Source organism: Manis pentadactyla, chromosome 17, assembly GCF_030020395.1.
Source record: "Manis pentadactyla isolate mManPen7 chromosome 17, mManPen7.hap1, whole genome shotgun sequence".
In the NCBI taxonomy this organism is placed as follows: domain Eukaryota; kingdom Metazoa; phylum Chordata; class Mammalia; order Pholidota; family Manidae; genus Manis; species Manis pentadactyla.
In genome coordinates, this window is record NC_080035.1 from 60284797 (window position 1) to 60302470 (window position 17674).

The window sequence follows — 17674 nt, forward strand, 5'->3', positions numbered from 1 at the left end:
GCATGTGAGAAGATGCCTCCATATTAGTTGCGATTCTCTTTGTGGGTAAACGGGACATTTATTCTCTTGGTTATGGTAGATTGGAGCTATTTTTCCTAAGAAGGCAAAAAAGAGACTATTCTTCATAGTTTTCACTTTTGCATTTGGTCCTAGAGAATGAAATTCAACTCCTGGGATGGCAGAATAGATAATGGGAGAGAGTTCTCTTATGAGAACAACAAGAAAACTTGGATATGCTTTTTAAATCTACAGGAATATCTTGAGAAGCTTCCAAGATCCAACTTAGCTGACATATTTGGAGACCATTTTCAAGGGAAACCTGATGATTCTGGAAGACAATGCAGAGACTTTGTAGAAGAAAGGTAGAGTTTTGACAGTTTTCTGCTACTGTGAGGCAAAAATGTAAGTTCAAGGTGCACCAAAAATTGAGGCAGACTGACAAACCAACCTTCATTAGTTAGGGTTTCTAAAAAATCTCTAAAAGGAAGGAGAACAAGATACAGAGAATCATTAATGAAGTTTGGGACCCAGTTGTGCCTGAAATGGGATACCATTTAACTGCCATTGTCTCTAGGCTCTTGGCAGAAAAAAAAAAAGTCTTCCAAAGGAAAATAAACCCTTTCCTGTATCTCAAACTATTTCTCAATCTAACAATGTATTCTACCTGGCAAACAAAGGGGCAGAAATACTTTTTTAATGAGAATAAAAGAGCAAGTGAAGACAGATAAGAGACATATCACACAGAAATTAAAAAATAACTACACTTAATATTTTCTAAAAATAAATAAATTTCTACAGGGAACCAGAAACTATATAAAAGGGAACTAAATAGAAAATATATGGCTGAATAATAAAATAATAAAATAGTAATTAAAAATACAATAAACACAGTTAGCAGTGGAGCAGACACAACTAAGAAAGAATGAGTAGACTGAAACATCTGAAGAATATATCTCCCCAAAAAAGAACAGAAAGACTAAAATATTGGAAGCATTAAAATATTTCAGAGTTGTAGGAATACAGTAAAAATGGTTAATTGTACATATAACTGGAGCTATACTATATACAACCAAAAAGTAGAATAGAGAGCATATTTCCAAAACATGATAAAATTTTTTTTCAAAATCAGTGAGCTATCAAGACGTGACTTTAAAGAAGCTCTACAGTTTCCAAGCACACACAGTGCATCATAGTAAAACCACTAAAAAACAAAAATTAAGAAAAAAGTCTTAACAGCATCTATGTAAATTAAGGCATATTACATTCAAAGGACAACAGTAAGACCAGAACTAAAACAATGGAAGCTACATGATAATGTAATTAAATTTCCGAAGTGTTTCAAACAAGCAAATAACAACAACACCCGTCAACCTAGAATTCCATACCTATTTAAAGTATACTTTAGAAATACCTATACAAATCAAACAGAGAAAGCATGACCAGCAGAACCATACCAAAAAAAAAAATCTATTAAAAACATGAAAAGTATAGCATAGAAAATATGGTCAATAATGCTGTAATAACTTCGTATAGTGACAGATGGGCACTATACCTCTTGCTATGAGCATTTTCTACTGTATATAATTGCCAAATCACTATGCTGTGTACCTGAAGCTAACATAATATTGTATAGCCACCTACATTTAAATAAAAAAAGGATGTTCTTCACATGTTCTTCAAAATGATCCAATAAGGAAGCTCAAAGATAAAGAATGTAAGGAAGAGAGAAGCATGTAGACTCATAGGTACATTTATAAAAGAATATCAAATGTTTTAAACAAAAATAAGAATGTGATCTTTAAAGTATGCACATTACCAAAATATGAGTTAATAATAACATACAAAATGGGAATGGAAATGTATATAAATTGTTTTGAGTTCACAAAGAATATTTGCCAAAAAGTGATTCTTTTCTCAGTGATCCTCAAGTAGCAGAAAGTTTTGTCCCCACAGGAAGCATGTGTCAGTGGTTTGTCACGCTGTGGTAGGGAATAGTGTGCTGCTGGCATCTGGCAGGTAATGCCAAGGACACCACTAAATAGGCCACCATGAGCAGGACCACCCCCACAACTAATAATATTTTATCTAAAACGTCAATAGTGCTGTAGTTGAAAATCCCTGTTCTAGATAGACCATAATCAAATTGTCACCAAATTCCAAAAAAATTGAAATCATGCAGAATATACACTATTACTACAGTAGGTAATTAAGCTTGAAAAAATAACAGAAAGGTAACGGAAATATATTCCCATCTATATGGAAAGTATACACTATGCTGTTTAACAATGTATGAGGCAAAGAAGGAATGTTGATGGGAGTTGAAATATTTACAATTACATTTTGTTTAAAAGTTAGATTTCAAAACTTGGGGCACACAAAATTATGTTGAAAGAAAACTTTTATAACATTTAATACATATATTTGAGAAAAATGCAGAAATAATTAATTTCAAAAAGTAAAAAAATAGGACAACAAATTAACTCAAAGAAAATATAATAACCCAATAGAAATAATTTAATAAAATAGAAAAAAATTATATATGAATTCAAATCCATTTATGATAAAAAAAATCATAGCAAACCAGAATATGAAAGTTTTCTTTATCTGATAGAGTGCCTACAGCTGGGGATCAAAAAGTATTGGCAACACTGTTTAATATAAAAGAGGAGGCACAAATAACTAATATTAGAAATGGAAAATAAGACATCGCCTTAGATTCTACATGGATGTGAAAATAATGGAATGATACTTACCTGGCAGGGGAAATACCATGATCACGAAGGTGGTTATCCCAGGGCGAGGCTTATCCATTGCACTCCGGATGTGCTGACCCCTGCGATTTTCCCAAATGTGGGAAACGCGACTGCACCATTTCTGGTAGTGGAAAGAAGCGTTCGCACTTTCCCCTGCTTGAAAACAGAACAAAACAAACAAACAAACAAACAAAAAATAATGAGATGATATTGTGACCAGATTTAAAGAAACAAATCTGAAAATTTAAGTGAAATGGGCAAATTCCTAGGAAAATGATAGCATATGTCAATGCTATCCCATATTTGGTAGTGTGTGGTTCTGTAAGAAAATGTCCCATTTTAGCAAATTCCACTTAATCATTTAATAAAAAAGGAATTATCAGCTTTGCTATTTACTCTTGATTTAGAAAATAATAATGTGTGTGTATGTGCGTGTGTTTGTGTCAGAAAGTATATCCCAATACTCTGATAATATAAAATATGTTGCAGGTAGAAAGCATAACTGATAGTGGGACTGAAAATTCATCTAACAACTCAGAATAATACAAGTAAGCATCTACTAATACTGAGAGTATGTCTAACATGACCAAGCAATTCCACAACAAATTTCAACATTCATGCATATACAAGTTAGCCAAAAGGCAGGTCTCTTCCTGGCAACATTGTAACACTCGAACAATTACCTGAAACAATTAAAAAATCCATCAGGAGTAGATTGGACAAATGACAGGTGCATTCATAAAATGGGATTCTGTATAATAATGAAAGCAAACTATTGTTACATAAAATGATGTCATATGAAACATCCTTCCCTCATGGATTATTGAAAAGCATAGTGTGTAGTTGCCAAACAGGTGGGAATTTTTCAGTTTTCTTTGTGTTATTTTTTTAAAGCTTAATTATGTACTATTAATAGTGTATATTCTGTATGATTTTAATCTTTTGGAATTTGATAATTTGATTTATGGTCTGGAGCAGGGATTTTCAACTACAGCATTATTGACATTTTAGATAAAATTAAAAACATGAAAATGCAAATGCCTACTTGATTACCCTGATTATGAATTAGAGCAACAGACAAATCCAATATTAGCCTGGACAGTGGTGACTTCAATAGGTAGGGATCGGTAGTGATCAGGGGGTCTCAAGGGGTTTTCTAGGGTTTTGATAATGTTGCATTACTTGACGTGGTTTGGTAGTTCTGTAAATGTATTCAGTCTGAAAAAATTGAGGTATAAAAATCCTGTTTTGTGTACTTTTCTTTAGTGTCATTTTAAATAAAAAGTGTTTAGAAATACAAACAATGGATATAGACAATTGGACTCAGACTTCAGAGCTGTCAAATTATAACTGACCTTGTGACAATATCCTCTTTCAACTTTACCGTGAACTACTTGCATCTTCTAAATATTTGGTCACAATGCTTGTTTGCCTGTAGAGGGAGGTTGAGGCTCCTTCATCGTGATCCTGCCACCAGACTCTTAATGATTTATGTTAAAAACCAAAAAACTCAAGGAGACTGATTTTTCCTCATTTATGCCAGACTACAATCAGTCTGGCTAAGTCAGTTTGAAGAGCAGTCTCCTCCCACAGGAGACCTAGTCACAGGTTTTCCTAATTCTACACATGAACAAGTATCTTTTTAAATTTTGAGACCCCCTTGCCCATATATCATAAAAACACTCATCTTAAAAATATTTATTGAAATGCAAAAATCTAAGCACTCACATATATCAATGAGCCCTAACATCTAACACTTTTAACTGTGATTGCCAGAGAAGACAGCATTCCCTTCATTCACTAATTCATTTTTTTAACGTGCAATCATATCTATACCCTAAAATAAGTGTTATTCATTATAATCTTTGAATTGATATTCTAGGATTCCTGCATATCTTCTTTTTAGTTTTTTCCTTTCAGCTAACATCATTGGCATAAGAATCTGCCCCTGGTAGAGACAGTTCTACGGACTTGTCACTATGATAGGCTGTGTTTTCTTTTGAGGAGCAATGCTTGCTCTTCTATTGTGTATTATCCTCGAGTGAGTCTATTTTGTGCAGATGGAAATCCAGGCAGGTGTTCATGTGGAATGTCATGCCTGTAGCTCTAGACACTCCACTGTTTGGGATGCCTTTAAAATACAATATGTTAGTATTCTTAAGATGGCTTGAAAATACTCTCCAGCATTTAGATGAAATAGGAATAGTAAAGTAGTAGGGAAAGATACATTTAAATAATAGGAAACTCTCTTGGACACATAAAAATAATTGGTAGCCTATCAGGGTAACACCATGGACTTGGTAAAAATAGATATCATTTTAAAATGGCAGTAATTTCTGAAGAAAGAAAACTAGAGAAGAGCCCAAAATTCCAAAGTAAACTTTTATATGGTAATGGACGATTCACAGAAAGTGCTCATTTCTATGGAATCATTACTTCAGGCTTATTTATGGGAGTGCGTGGAAAGAAAACAGGTGAAATCAACTCAGAATTTTTGCTGTTAGGAGAATGTTAAACTCCATTCAAGGAAAACAAATACTAGTCTGAATGAACTTGTACTGCAAACTCCTGTCTACAAAACAAATAATAAGACACAAACATAAAAGTGCACTAATTTCATACCAAGTTAAAACTTGTAATTATTTTATAGCCAAGCATTTATCCAAGGTGAGGAACTCAGTGAAGGAAAATGTATGGAGTTGTAATTGGTTTTTCACATATGTACTTACTAAGAATCAAGAATATAACATTTACTGAAGATTATGATAAAAAAATACAATCACCATAATTGTCCTGCCAATATTCCAGAATAATCTACCCTGTTCCATAAAGAACGATCTTAGGAAATGAAGCCATGCTGGAAGTCTTTTAAGGAATCTGTTTTCAAGTGTCATAAACAATACATGTACATATGAATTAGAATTAAAAAAGTAACTATTCACAAGTATAAAGATATATTAAGCAGTGTTCTAAATGAGTTGAATATTAGTTTAAAAGGTGTTATGCAAGTAAAGCTCATAAAAAATGGATAAAAAGAAAGGTACTTAAGGGAGGAGAGAGCCTCACGGGGAGAGAAAGAGGTAGTTTCAGATGGGATGTGGACATAAATGCTCAGTGGGGATGGAAGGTGAGCTGTGGGTCAGAAGTGGAGTTCAAGTCCACCTTTCTGCTGTTTTGTCAGTCATCCCCCTCCCTGTTTTGTTTTTTTTTTAATAAAATTGATGTGCTGATGCAAGTTTAAGAGCTCTATTAGTATTATTTAGTACTTTTCTTGATATTGCTAGCATTAGTTTAGGGCTCACTTTGTAGAGAATGATGAAAATCCTGAGGTTATCTAAAGGGGGAAAACCATATTACATACAGAAATTCTGTGGACATGAGATGATGAGGTTAGAAGGCAGAGCACACAGTGTGAGTTCAGATTCAGCCAATTGTTATTTTGGATGCTGACATTCTCAGTAGCTAGTGGTTTTTAGACAAACTAGTTAACCTCTCATTGCCTCTAGAGGTGTCATTTTTAAGTAATGCACTTGACGTTTTCCAAGCACACATGCATAACAAGGAGGCACTCAGCACCCCTCTACACTGGATTCCTGCAGTTCCTACAATGCTGGCTGAATTGAATGCTCATGAATTCTAGTAGATAGAAGGCAAGGGCCTGAGAATCAAACTCGTCTTCCCCTGTATATAGTGAGGACCCTGAATTATAAAGCTTTTTACTCATACAACTTTGTATATTAGCAGGATTTTACTATCCCTACAAATTCTTACACAAGCAAATAGCTTGAATATTATTGGAACCACCCATCAACTCTTCAGGGAAAGCACTGACAGTTTGTGCCCTAAGATTCTTTGAATCTCTTCTTGCATAATCCTTACCCCTGTCCTTACCCAACATTTCTCCCACTGTTCCATCAAGAAGGATAACTTGAAGTTGCAAGAGATGCAATAGAGTGGAATGTGAAAGGTTCAAGATTACGAATTGCTTGTTTGCAAAGAATTCATGTAGCTTCATAGTAGCATAGCACAATTTTCCAATTTTAACATATTTTGAATAATATTATATTGATTTAGAGTTTTGTCAGAGCTTCAGAAATATATTCAAAGGCAGACCTCTTTTTAGAATTAAGGGCAGTTTTACATAAAATCATTTACTAGGCTTTAAAAAAAATACAAAGTTGTACTATGAGCCAAGGAATTGTATGTGACTCAGGGCATTTGGGTGGGCTTTAGAACTGTTCAGGAAGGACATGCTTTTAAAACTGTTAATGAGGATTCATCCACAGGGTGATGGTACATGAGGTCTGCAGGGGACACAGACCAGTGTCCTGTACCGCATGTGTGCAGGGGATGCTGACGCCAGCCACACTTCAAAGCTGCCTCGAGGGTAATTTGGGTTTGGAACCATTCTGTTCTTCCCACATGAATCTCCACTTTAAACCCAAAACTTTCACACAGGAAACCAAACATTTATATTCTACATTTTTGTTCCTTTTATTGCATTTTTGAGGGAGCATTACCTCAGTCTATGTCGATTTATATAGTACATTAAATGCTGTAAATTACCATAAAATGAAACAACACATCACATGGTGATGTCGGAACCATAAATCATTACTATTTCCTGCTGCAAACAGATGTTCTTATTTTTAGACCCATGTCAAGATTCATTTTATTCTTCCAGATTGTTGAGCCAAACTTTAAATTTTCTTGTTATCAAAATGAACTATTATATTCACGCTGTCATTTGTAAGCTGAGCAAAATGAGCTGCTCAGGCATTCAAGGTAAAGCAGATTGCAGACATCACTCTTCCACAACTGGCTTCAAATGCATCAGAATTTAAACCAGCAAAGACAAAGCTGTGATAGACCTTAAATGATGATCTTCTTCAACATCATTAAGTAAAGATGACATTTTAACTTCCATTGAAAGATCATTATATAGGATTTAAACAGTGATCATTTTGCCAGAAGTTTCAGTTTACATCCACACAATCTGACTTGGTGTCTTTGCCTTCGCGAATGGCATGTCATTGACGAGAAAAGGAGGCTTCGAGAACTGGGTGTGTATGGCAGTGTTTGCTGTTTGCTCCTTAAAAGCATCAGTCTGTTTTCCCATCTCTTCCTTTCCCTTGTCCTCTTATAAAGTCAAAGCTTCACTTACGTGACACCCTGTCAGGGCACACTGGGAAGATCTGCAAATAGATAAATATTTCACGCCTCTGGGGAAGGGCTGGGTAAATGAGGAAGATGCATTTGTAAAATATCTGAGGTGGTGGCCTGAAGACCTCTCTGAGGAGGACCAGAAATCAACAGACGTCCTGGGAGGGAGAATCAAAGGAACAACGGAGGCAGGAAAACTGGCAACATCCTATCACAAAGAAGAAATTCCCTTGTTAGAAGCAAAACATCTGTGGCAAAATAATCTGTAGAGAACACAGAATTTAATAAGGATATATATATATTTTTTATGATTTCTGTGCTGATGAGTATGACATTAAGTGAAGTATGTTTGAGAGGGAGTAGGTATTTAATTCATGGCCTACTTTAAAGGACAAAGATGATATTGAAAATGTTATTCCAGAATCAACCCAATAATGCATGTGTTTAGGGTAATAAATTCTCTGAAATAATTAATGTTCAACTTGGTGTGTGGTAAAACCATGCAAGTTACATTTCTGGATATCAAATCTGAGGATCAGGAACTTCCGTTTTAAATACATACATGAGTTGCAAAATGTTAGAAAATATTTTGTGAAAATCTTTCAATTTTCCCCTTCTTTCATTTTTAATATCCATTCTATCCTTTCTGTCTCTGTGCCCTTCTACTTCCCTGCTCACAATCTCCCCTAATTTCCCTTTATTCTCCTCTCTTCTCACCTCCCTAATTTCTTTCACTAGCCTGCTGCACACAAGATAATCCTTTATGTATTTCCCAGATATCAGAGTTAAAGACGAAAGCACCTTCCCCTACCTCTACACCAAAATAAAGGGAAGAAATATGTCCAGAGTGATTGTTGATATTTAGGAAATGAGTAACCAGAGCCAAATATTACAAATGGGAGGGGGTACTGGGAGCAGCAGACGTAAGCCAAACATTTGTGGGCGAAAAACTGCATTGTGACTTGTAGCAACTCTCAACAGAAGGGAAAACTTTTGAATTTCAAAAGTATTCATCATCATTAGCATGATTATTAGCAATGGTTGCTCATATTAATACTATTTTTCAGAAAATAAGGCTGAAGATAATGAGTCATAGAAACAAGCATAATGATATCTTAGAACTAATAAATGTCCATTATTCAATTTAACTTACAAATGGTATGAAAACCTATTATTGAGATTTATATTAATAGAAATTAAACAGAGAAGTTCATCAAGAGGTTGTTGGGTATGAATGGGTTTGTTTCCATTGCCATTGAAAATTATTTCAGAGAAACCTCCAAGAAATGTATTCACAACATCTTGAAATAAAACATGTTTTCAAATTAAGTATTTCTGGAATCACTACATCTTTCAGTTCACCACGTTGTTCTAAAATACCTGAGAATGGCTCAATGAATCAGTCACTGAGAAGAACTGATAAAACTTCCCTAAATAACTAAATTACAACCAGGAGTTACCTATAATCTTGTGATTCTATATTTGTATAGAGGTGAGATTTTAAAAATTATGATCGTTTTGTTTACTTGGAAGAAGTGCTCATGCTGTTATTTTTATGGAGATTTCAAGGGTAAATGTGATAATTCTAGAGCTAGCAAATCAGAAATTGATCAAATGAGGGGAGGGGTAAAATAAAATAATGAAGAAAGTGGTTTTCCTCCTGTAATAAAAATACTTCCCTGTCCCCAAATAAGTGTTGAATGAGAGTAGATTGTGAAATACTCTTTATGATACAAGTTGCCATGGAGCCCAGAGCAAGTAGGTATCTTTAAGTCAGATAACCCTGCCATTTTCAGGCCTTCCTTCAGCTCAAAGGAACCCTTTTTCCTTAAAATACATGATTCAGGTATTTTGTTCATAAATCTTTGGAACAAAATGATTGCAGACACTTCTGGTACTCACTTGTCCAGACGAATGAGAATTTTATAATGTTGAGTATTTTTTCTCTTTTCAGATCAAAAGCCATTCAAGTTGGAAGTATATTTCTGTTATTCCAGCCCAAGTATTGAACAAGCATTACTTTCTACAGCGAATACACTTAATATACAACATTCCACATCAAGAAATTTGGCAATGCTCAAAACTGCTTTGAGATTATGTAATGATTTACTGTGGTCAAGATCTGACCATATATTGACACTTAATTCAGGAGAAGTCAAGTGTATCATTAATGTAGCCCTGGAGCCTTTTGGACAGTGGTCTTAGTGACAACACGACAACAGAACACTTCCCTATAGGAGGCACTGCCCTTTGAGGCCCGTCAGTTATAAATAGCGGAGTTGCTGTTTCAGTGGCTGGCCAGCAGCCAGGAGAGAGAGGGAAACAGATTGAGGTGAGCCACAGGGAGACAATCAAGGTGGGCAGAGGCTTATCTAATATGAAAGAGTCAAAAGACACATAAACAAGGACATTTAAGTGATAAAAGCAGGAGGACACTCTTATGTGGTGATGATTCTATTAGCTTTCTCAGCAATTCCAGTATCTCTTCAAATGTACCATCTTCACTCATACCTACTGAGAAAATTAACAAGAATCAAGAAAGTAAGATACGAAGCATTACAGTAATCATAAAACATGCTTTGGCAATGAATGCACCTTGTGCTTTTGGAATAGTAGCTGGGGGATGTAGAAGAGCAGAAGGGAAACAGACAGCCAGACACAACCAGACACACCATGGATCCAGGGGGCACAGGAAATGCTTAGTCAGTGCACATATGTTGCTGAATTTATGGAACACGTTTAAAAAGTAGCTAGGCTTTCCCCACATGTAACAATAGAGCTCTAGAAGGGATCCTAGCATAAGACAGTATGTAATTGTGTTTGTTGAAACTACTGTTTTACTCAGTTTTCTATTTTATCAAAAACAAAGCAAAAGGAATTGCTTTACCCTTCAGGGCACAAATTTATTTAAACATTTCTTTGATGCCCTTTTATAGTTTAACTTGTACAATACATAAAAGTTACTGAGAAATAAAAGTAGTTTTCTTGTCCCTAGAAATAAGTGGAAATCAACTTGCAGATGATAGCTTAGTTACTATTTCTCCTTTAATTAAATAGTTTAAGATCAATTACTTAACAGCCTTCTTTGTGGACAACATACAGTAATAGATGCTCTGGAGGTAGATGAAGAAATCTGTTATAGAGGGTTTATAATGTAGTGGATTATGATGTTTCCATCTTCAAACAATAGCAAAGTGATCAAATGTATAGCATGGATCCTTAGCATGTGAATCGACCTAGACAATTCCAGAGAGAATGTTAACAACATAGATGATACTGTTGATTCATACACAATGTTTAAAATTCATGGTGTTTAGCACTTTAGCAATTAGGATGGTTTTGTTTACAATTTAGAAGAATGACAATTCAAAAGTTAATACTCCTTAGGCACTCCTGATATCATCCAGAGATTTCCAGAACAATCATAATTCATGTTCCTCTACCTGGAAAATAATGCATTTCCCTATTGTGTGGTAATATTGAGGTACTCATTTAATTGATTCAAAATGATGCGTGGTGTTGTATATACAAAATGATTTCTACTTCTGAAGTATATTCAAATATACTGTGTCATTTCTAATTAGTGTGAAGTTCTCATTTTATAGTTTAGAAATAAAAGTGCTAATATTAATTGATCTCTCCATACTTACAGAATAACCTAATGGCACAGAAAATACTGCAGTTAACATTTTCTAATTTCTATTGCAGTACTCTTTCAACCAACTATAAAAAGCAGCATTTTTTACATAGTGAAATGGCGTTTTAATATGTAATTTAATAATGAATTTTCTAAATTTCTCAGAAATAGAATATATAGAAGACTATCCTAATTCTTAATAGTAGATCAGTCATATATTGGGGTGCAATTATATATCTACTGAAGATTTATGTGTAATGGTAGAAAGGATTACATTTCTGGAAGATTTCAATGAATACATATGACCAGAAAAATATATGCTTCTTACACTCTGAATCTTCTGTTCTTTGTGAATATAACTCTATAGATTCTGAATTTTCTTTTTATATCTTTATAACCATTCAGTGTGCCCAATTTTCACTGAATTGGGTGTGTTTAGCTTCATTTAACTACTTTTAAACACTTAGTAGGTATCATTTTCTCATAAATTGAATCACTGCTATGACAAACAGATAAAAATTGGGTGACTATGTTGATATGGCAAATTTACATTTTCTTTTTTATGTCAGTCTTCTGTTAAAAGTATGTAATGAGAAAGGTGTTATCTTTTTTTTTACCCAACTGTATATATTCTAGAGATGTGAATGATAATGAACAAAGCTCAAGATAGTTTAATTTGCATATTTAAACAGTAATAGCTGATATGAATGATCACTTTGAAAAATAATGGTCTAAATGCACCTATTAAAAAGCAAAGATTCTCAGAGTTGACCAAAAAACAAGACCCAAGAATATGTTGTATACAAGAAACACACTAAATATAATGGCAAATAGAGATTGAAAGTAAATACACGGAGGAAAAATATGCTATGCTAACCCTAATCAAAAGAAAACATGAGTACTTATATTAATTTTAGGTAGAGTAGACATCAGAATAAGGAAAGTTATTAGGTTTAAAAAAGGGTAACCCTATATATCAGGTATCATTACATTATGATAAAGGGGCCAATTCTCTTAAGCAGGTATGTGGCTAACAACAGAATATCAAACTGTGATGCAAAATCTAACAGAATGGCAAAGAGAAGCAGATGAATCTACTATCACATTGGAGAGTCCAACCTCCCTATATCAGAAATGGACAGATGCACAGATAGAAAATTGGTAGGACTCAACAACACTATCAAACAATTGGATCTAACTGACATCTATAAAGAATTTCAGCTAGCCACAGCAGCACACATTCTTCTCAAACTCACATGGAACACTCACCCAAATAGACCACATTCTGGGTGATAAAACACTCCTTACTATTTAAAAGAATAGAAATCATATAGTGTTTGCTTTCAGACAACAATGAAATTAAGTTGGAAACAAAAACAGAAAGATAATTAGAAAAGCCCAAAATACATGCAGATTAAACAATACACTTGTAAATAGCACATAGGTCAAAGAAAAAAATCTCTAAAGAAATTAAACATTATTTTTGAACAAAATTAAAATGAAAATACAACTTATCAAAATTTGTGAGATGCAGCAAAAGCAGTGTTTAAAGTGAAATTTATAGCATTGAAGGCATTTATTAGAAAAGAGAGATCTAAAGTTAATAATCTAACTGTCTACCTTAGGAAGTTAAGAAAGAAGAGCAGTTAAATCCAAAGTAAGCAAAAGAAAATACATAATAAGAATTAGAGCAGAAGTCACAAAACTGAAAACAGGAACTCAATAGAGAAAATCAATGAAATCAAAAGTTGGTTCTTTGAAAAGATCAATACAATTGATAGGTCTCGAGCCAGGCTCAGTAAGCAAAAGGAGAGAAGACACAAGCTATTACCATCAGAAATGAAAGAGGAGAAGTCACTACAGAATCTATGGACATTAAAAGGATGAATGAAAGAATATAAAGAACAACTGTATGCACATAAATTTGATAACCTAGATGAATGGACCAATTCCTGGAAAAACCCCATTTGCCAGAACTCACACAAGAAGAGATAGACATTGGAATTGGCTCAAATCTGTTGAATAATTTAATTAATAATTAATAACCTTCCAAAAGAGAAAATACCAGGCCTACATGAGTTCAGTGGAAAATTGTACGAAATATTTAAGGAAGAGATTGTATCAGTTCTCTACAATCTCTTTCAGAGAATAGAAGCAGAGGGCACTCCTAACTCATGCTATGAATCCACCATTAACCCAATGCCAAAACCAGAGAAAACCATTATAAGAAAAGAAAACTACAGACTAATATCTCTCATGAACATAAATGCAAAAATCCTCAACAAAATATTGGCAAATTGAATCCATAAATGTAAAAAAGAAATTATACACCATGACCAAATGGGATTTATCCCAGATATGAAGACCTATTCAGTTTTCAGAAATCAATTAATGTAACCCATCACATCAACAGGGTAAAAAAGAAAAATGACATGATCATATTAATAGATAACAAAAAGATCATTTAAAAAATAATCCAATACTCATTCATGATAAAACCCCTTAGTAAACTAGGAATCAAGGGACCTTCCTCACTGTGATGAAGAATATCTCCAAAAAATTTACAGATTATATCACACTTACGGGTGAGAAGCTCAAAGCATTCCTTCTAAGGTCAGTCACAGGCAAGGATGTCCCCTCACTCCTTTTCAGCATTATACTAGAAGTTCTAGCTAATGCAATGACACGAAATGGAATTAAAAAGACTGTGAAGAAAGAAGTAAAACTGTCTTTGTTCACAGATGACAAGATAGTCTGTGTAGATTTGAAGCATCAAACAGAAACACTCCTGGAACTAATAAGTGATTGTAGGCCATTTGTAGGGCACAAAGTTAATATACAGAAGTCAATCCCACTTCTATACACCAGCAACATACAAGTGGAATTTGAAATTGTAAATGTAATGCCATTTACATTAGCACCCCTCCAAAAAAAATCCACACAGGTTTAAATCTATCAAAATATGTAGAAGATCTGTTATGAGGAAAACTATTAAACTCTGATGAATAAAATCAAAGAACTGCATAAATGAAGGAAGGTTCAATATCGTCAGGATGTCTGTTCTTCCCTACTTGTCTGTACATTCAAGGCAATCTTGTTATAGTCTCAGCAAGTCATTTTGCAGATATTGACAAATGATTCCAAAGTTTATACTTCAGAGGCAAAGGACCCAGAATATTCAAGAAGAATGAAGTGGAGAACAGATGTTACCTGACTTCATGACTTACTACAAAACCATAATAATCAAGACATTGTAGTACTAGTGGAAGAATAGATGGTAATATCAAAGAAACAGAATAGAGAGATCAGAAATCAATCCCCATAGATGTGGTCAGTTGATCTTTGACAAAGGAGCAAAGCAAGACAACGGAGAAAAGATAGTGTTCTCAACAAAGGTGCTTGAAGAACTGGTGATTCACACGCAGAAAAATGAATGTAGACACAGAAACTTCACCCTTAACAAAAATAACTCAAAGTGGATTACGGACCTATATGTAAATTGCAAAATTATAAAACTACTTGAAGACAATGTAGGATGAAACCTGCATGATGTTGGGTATAGTGATGACTTTTAGATACAACACCAAAGGCAAGATCAATGAAAGAAATAATTGATAATGTGGACTTCATTAAACTAAAAGCTTCTGTTCTGTAAAGCACAATGGCAACAGAATGAGAAGACAATTGACTGAGAAATTATTTGCAAAATGCACATCTGATAAAGAACTGCTATCCAAAATATACCAAGAACTCTTGAAACTCAACAATTGGAGAACAATGAGATTAAAAATGCACAAAAGCCCCAACAGACACCTGGCTGCAGAGGATATACAGATGCTAAATAAGCATATGAAAAGATGCTCCATGTCATATGTTATCAAGGAAATGCAAATTAAAATAACAACCAGCTACCATTACACATCTACTAGAATGGCTAAAATCTGGAACCCTGACAACACCAAATGATGATGAGGATGTGGAGAAAGAGGAACTCCCATTTCTCTCTGATGAGAATGCAGAATGGTATGGCCATTTTAGAAGATAGTTTGGCAACGACTTACAAAACTATACATACTCTTACTATGTGCTGCAGCAATATGCTCCTGGGTATTTACCCAAAGGGGTTGAAAATGTGTGTCTGCACAGAAACCTGCACATGGATATTTATAGCTGCTTTATCCATATTGCCAAAACTTGGAAGGAACCAACATGTCCTTCAGGATAAACTGTGGTACTTTCAGACAATGGAATATAATTCATTACTTGGTTTCGTGTGCCAATGTAATGTTAATTAAAAGACACCAGAAAGAAGAAAAAAATTAAAAATCTGATGTAGAAAATGTTATAGTGATTTAAACACCTTAAAACAATCAGAAGAGTTTTAATTGGCCACAGTTGAGCAAAAATTAGTGATGAAATAAAAAATTTTAAAAATAATATCAGGACAGCATGGACTGTGAATAAGTCTGAATATTTTTATCCTGAAACTAATTAAAATCAAGACATAGCTCAGGACTCAGCGAACATAGAGTAAGTAGATAAGGGCAAGAACAGAAAATACACAGTTTATATTTAATTTTTATATTTATATTGTTAGTATACATTTTATTGTTAGCATTAATTTGTTGTTACTATATTAACTAAAAGTTGGCTGAAAAGAAGTAATGGCCCTGCTAGAAGTATATACCATTTAACCTGTTAATTTTATCCAATTAGTAGGATAAAATGGTGTGTATATTGGAACTAAGATGATATTGCACTGTGTCAAAATTTCCAGCAAACGCAGCAGACAGGTTTAGGATTTGGACTAGGAAATGTAAGTGTGAAACAGAAATGTGGAAAGGAAAGGGAGAGATTAACCACTTGCCAGGTGTTTTCCAAATAGAAACAAAGAAGGATTGTCATTATAAAAAAGACAATTAAAAACATGCTTTGTATAAGGCATAAAGCCCATCTGGGAGCAATGTGCAGTCCGGAAATGTGTGCTTGGTGTGGAGGAAAGAGACATGGCATATTTTCCAATAAAATGCGTGTCCCCTTTATTATGGAAAGGAACACCCTATCAATGCAAACTGCTCCACCGCTGGACCCACTTCAAGGACTCCATATGAAAGCTTGAAGAAAAAAATGGAAATGGTAACATTCTCCTAAATTAATATAACAAAGATTCTAGGGCAGGCTGGGGAAGTGGAGTGGCTTCAGAAAGAAAGGGGGAGGAGAAATAAAGCAAAGACTGATTTCAGGCTGCAGCGAGCAGAAAAAGACCAGGAAAACAGGCCTGGCGAGAGAAAGGCGTGAGCATCAGCTGCCAGCGGGGCAGAGACGGATGTCGCCAAGGAAAGGAGACAGAGCGCATGGAGGAGACGCGTCTGTCCGCTGTCCTCGGAAGCCGGAGGGATCGGGGAGCGAGAAAGTCAGCGAACATTCGGGAAGCCGAGGAAGGGAGGGGAGCAGGGCCATGCGGAGGGCCTGCTGTGCCAGCAGGTGGAACCCAGGAGACGGTAAATTAAGGAGACGCATGGGAAATACAATCAGTGCAACTTGGGGGAATAAAGTCTAAAGAATACTTGAAGAGTTAATCACATAACTATAAGGAAAGAATGAGGTAGCCCTTCCTTAGGGAGGAATCATTGGGAAACGTGCGTTCCATTCAACCTCCGTTTGCGTAAGCTCATCAGGGGTGACCAAAAGGTCAACACAAACTGCAGTCTTGAAAAAAGAGAAAACATCAGAAAGGAAGGGGCGCGGGCGACGCGCGGAGGGGGAGGGGCAGGGGGCGCACAAGGACAGTTGGAGCGAACAGGTGTGTTCGTGTTGCTGAAGGTGTTCTGGGCAGCAGTTACCTTGCACGGTAAGCGAGCAGATGGGACTTCAGGATGGCTGCGTGTCCCCCTGTCCTCCAGCCTTCTGGGGCTTCGCCCTTCCATTCTGGCAGGGCAGAATACCAAATGCAGAGAAGGTCAAGGGCACTGCTTCTCAGCCTACAGAAGGACATATGCAAGCAGCTCAAGAGAGTATTTCCATTTCAAACACAAAGAGTCAGGTAGAAAAGAGAGAAATCTCTTTAGCCTTAAGGATTGGGTCTCTTCCCAGGGAAAATTAAGTAAGTATATATGTCTAG

The 17674-nt window shown here is 35.2% G+C and overlaps 1 non-coding gene across 1 annotated transcript; it reads left to right on the forward strand.

Annotated features, from left to right (window-relative positions):
• Window positions 1–2745: 2745 nt before the first annotated feature.
• LOC118916761 (U1 spliceosomal RNA) lies at window positions 2746–2906 on the forward strand. Its single transcript, XR_005026528.2, has one exon. It is a non-coding gene; the product is annotated as a U1 spliceosomal RNA (small nuclear RNA).
• Window positions 2907–17674: the final 14768 nt, after the last annotated feature.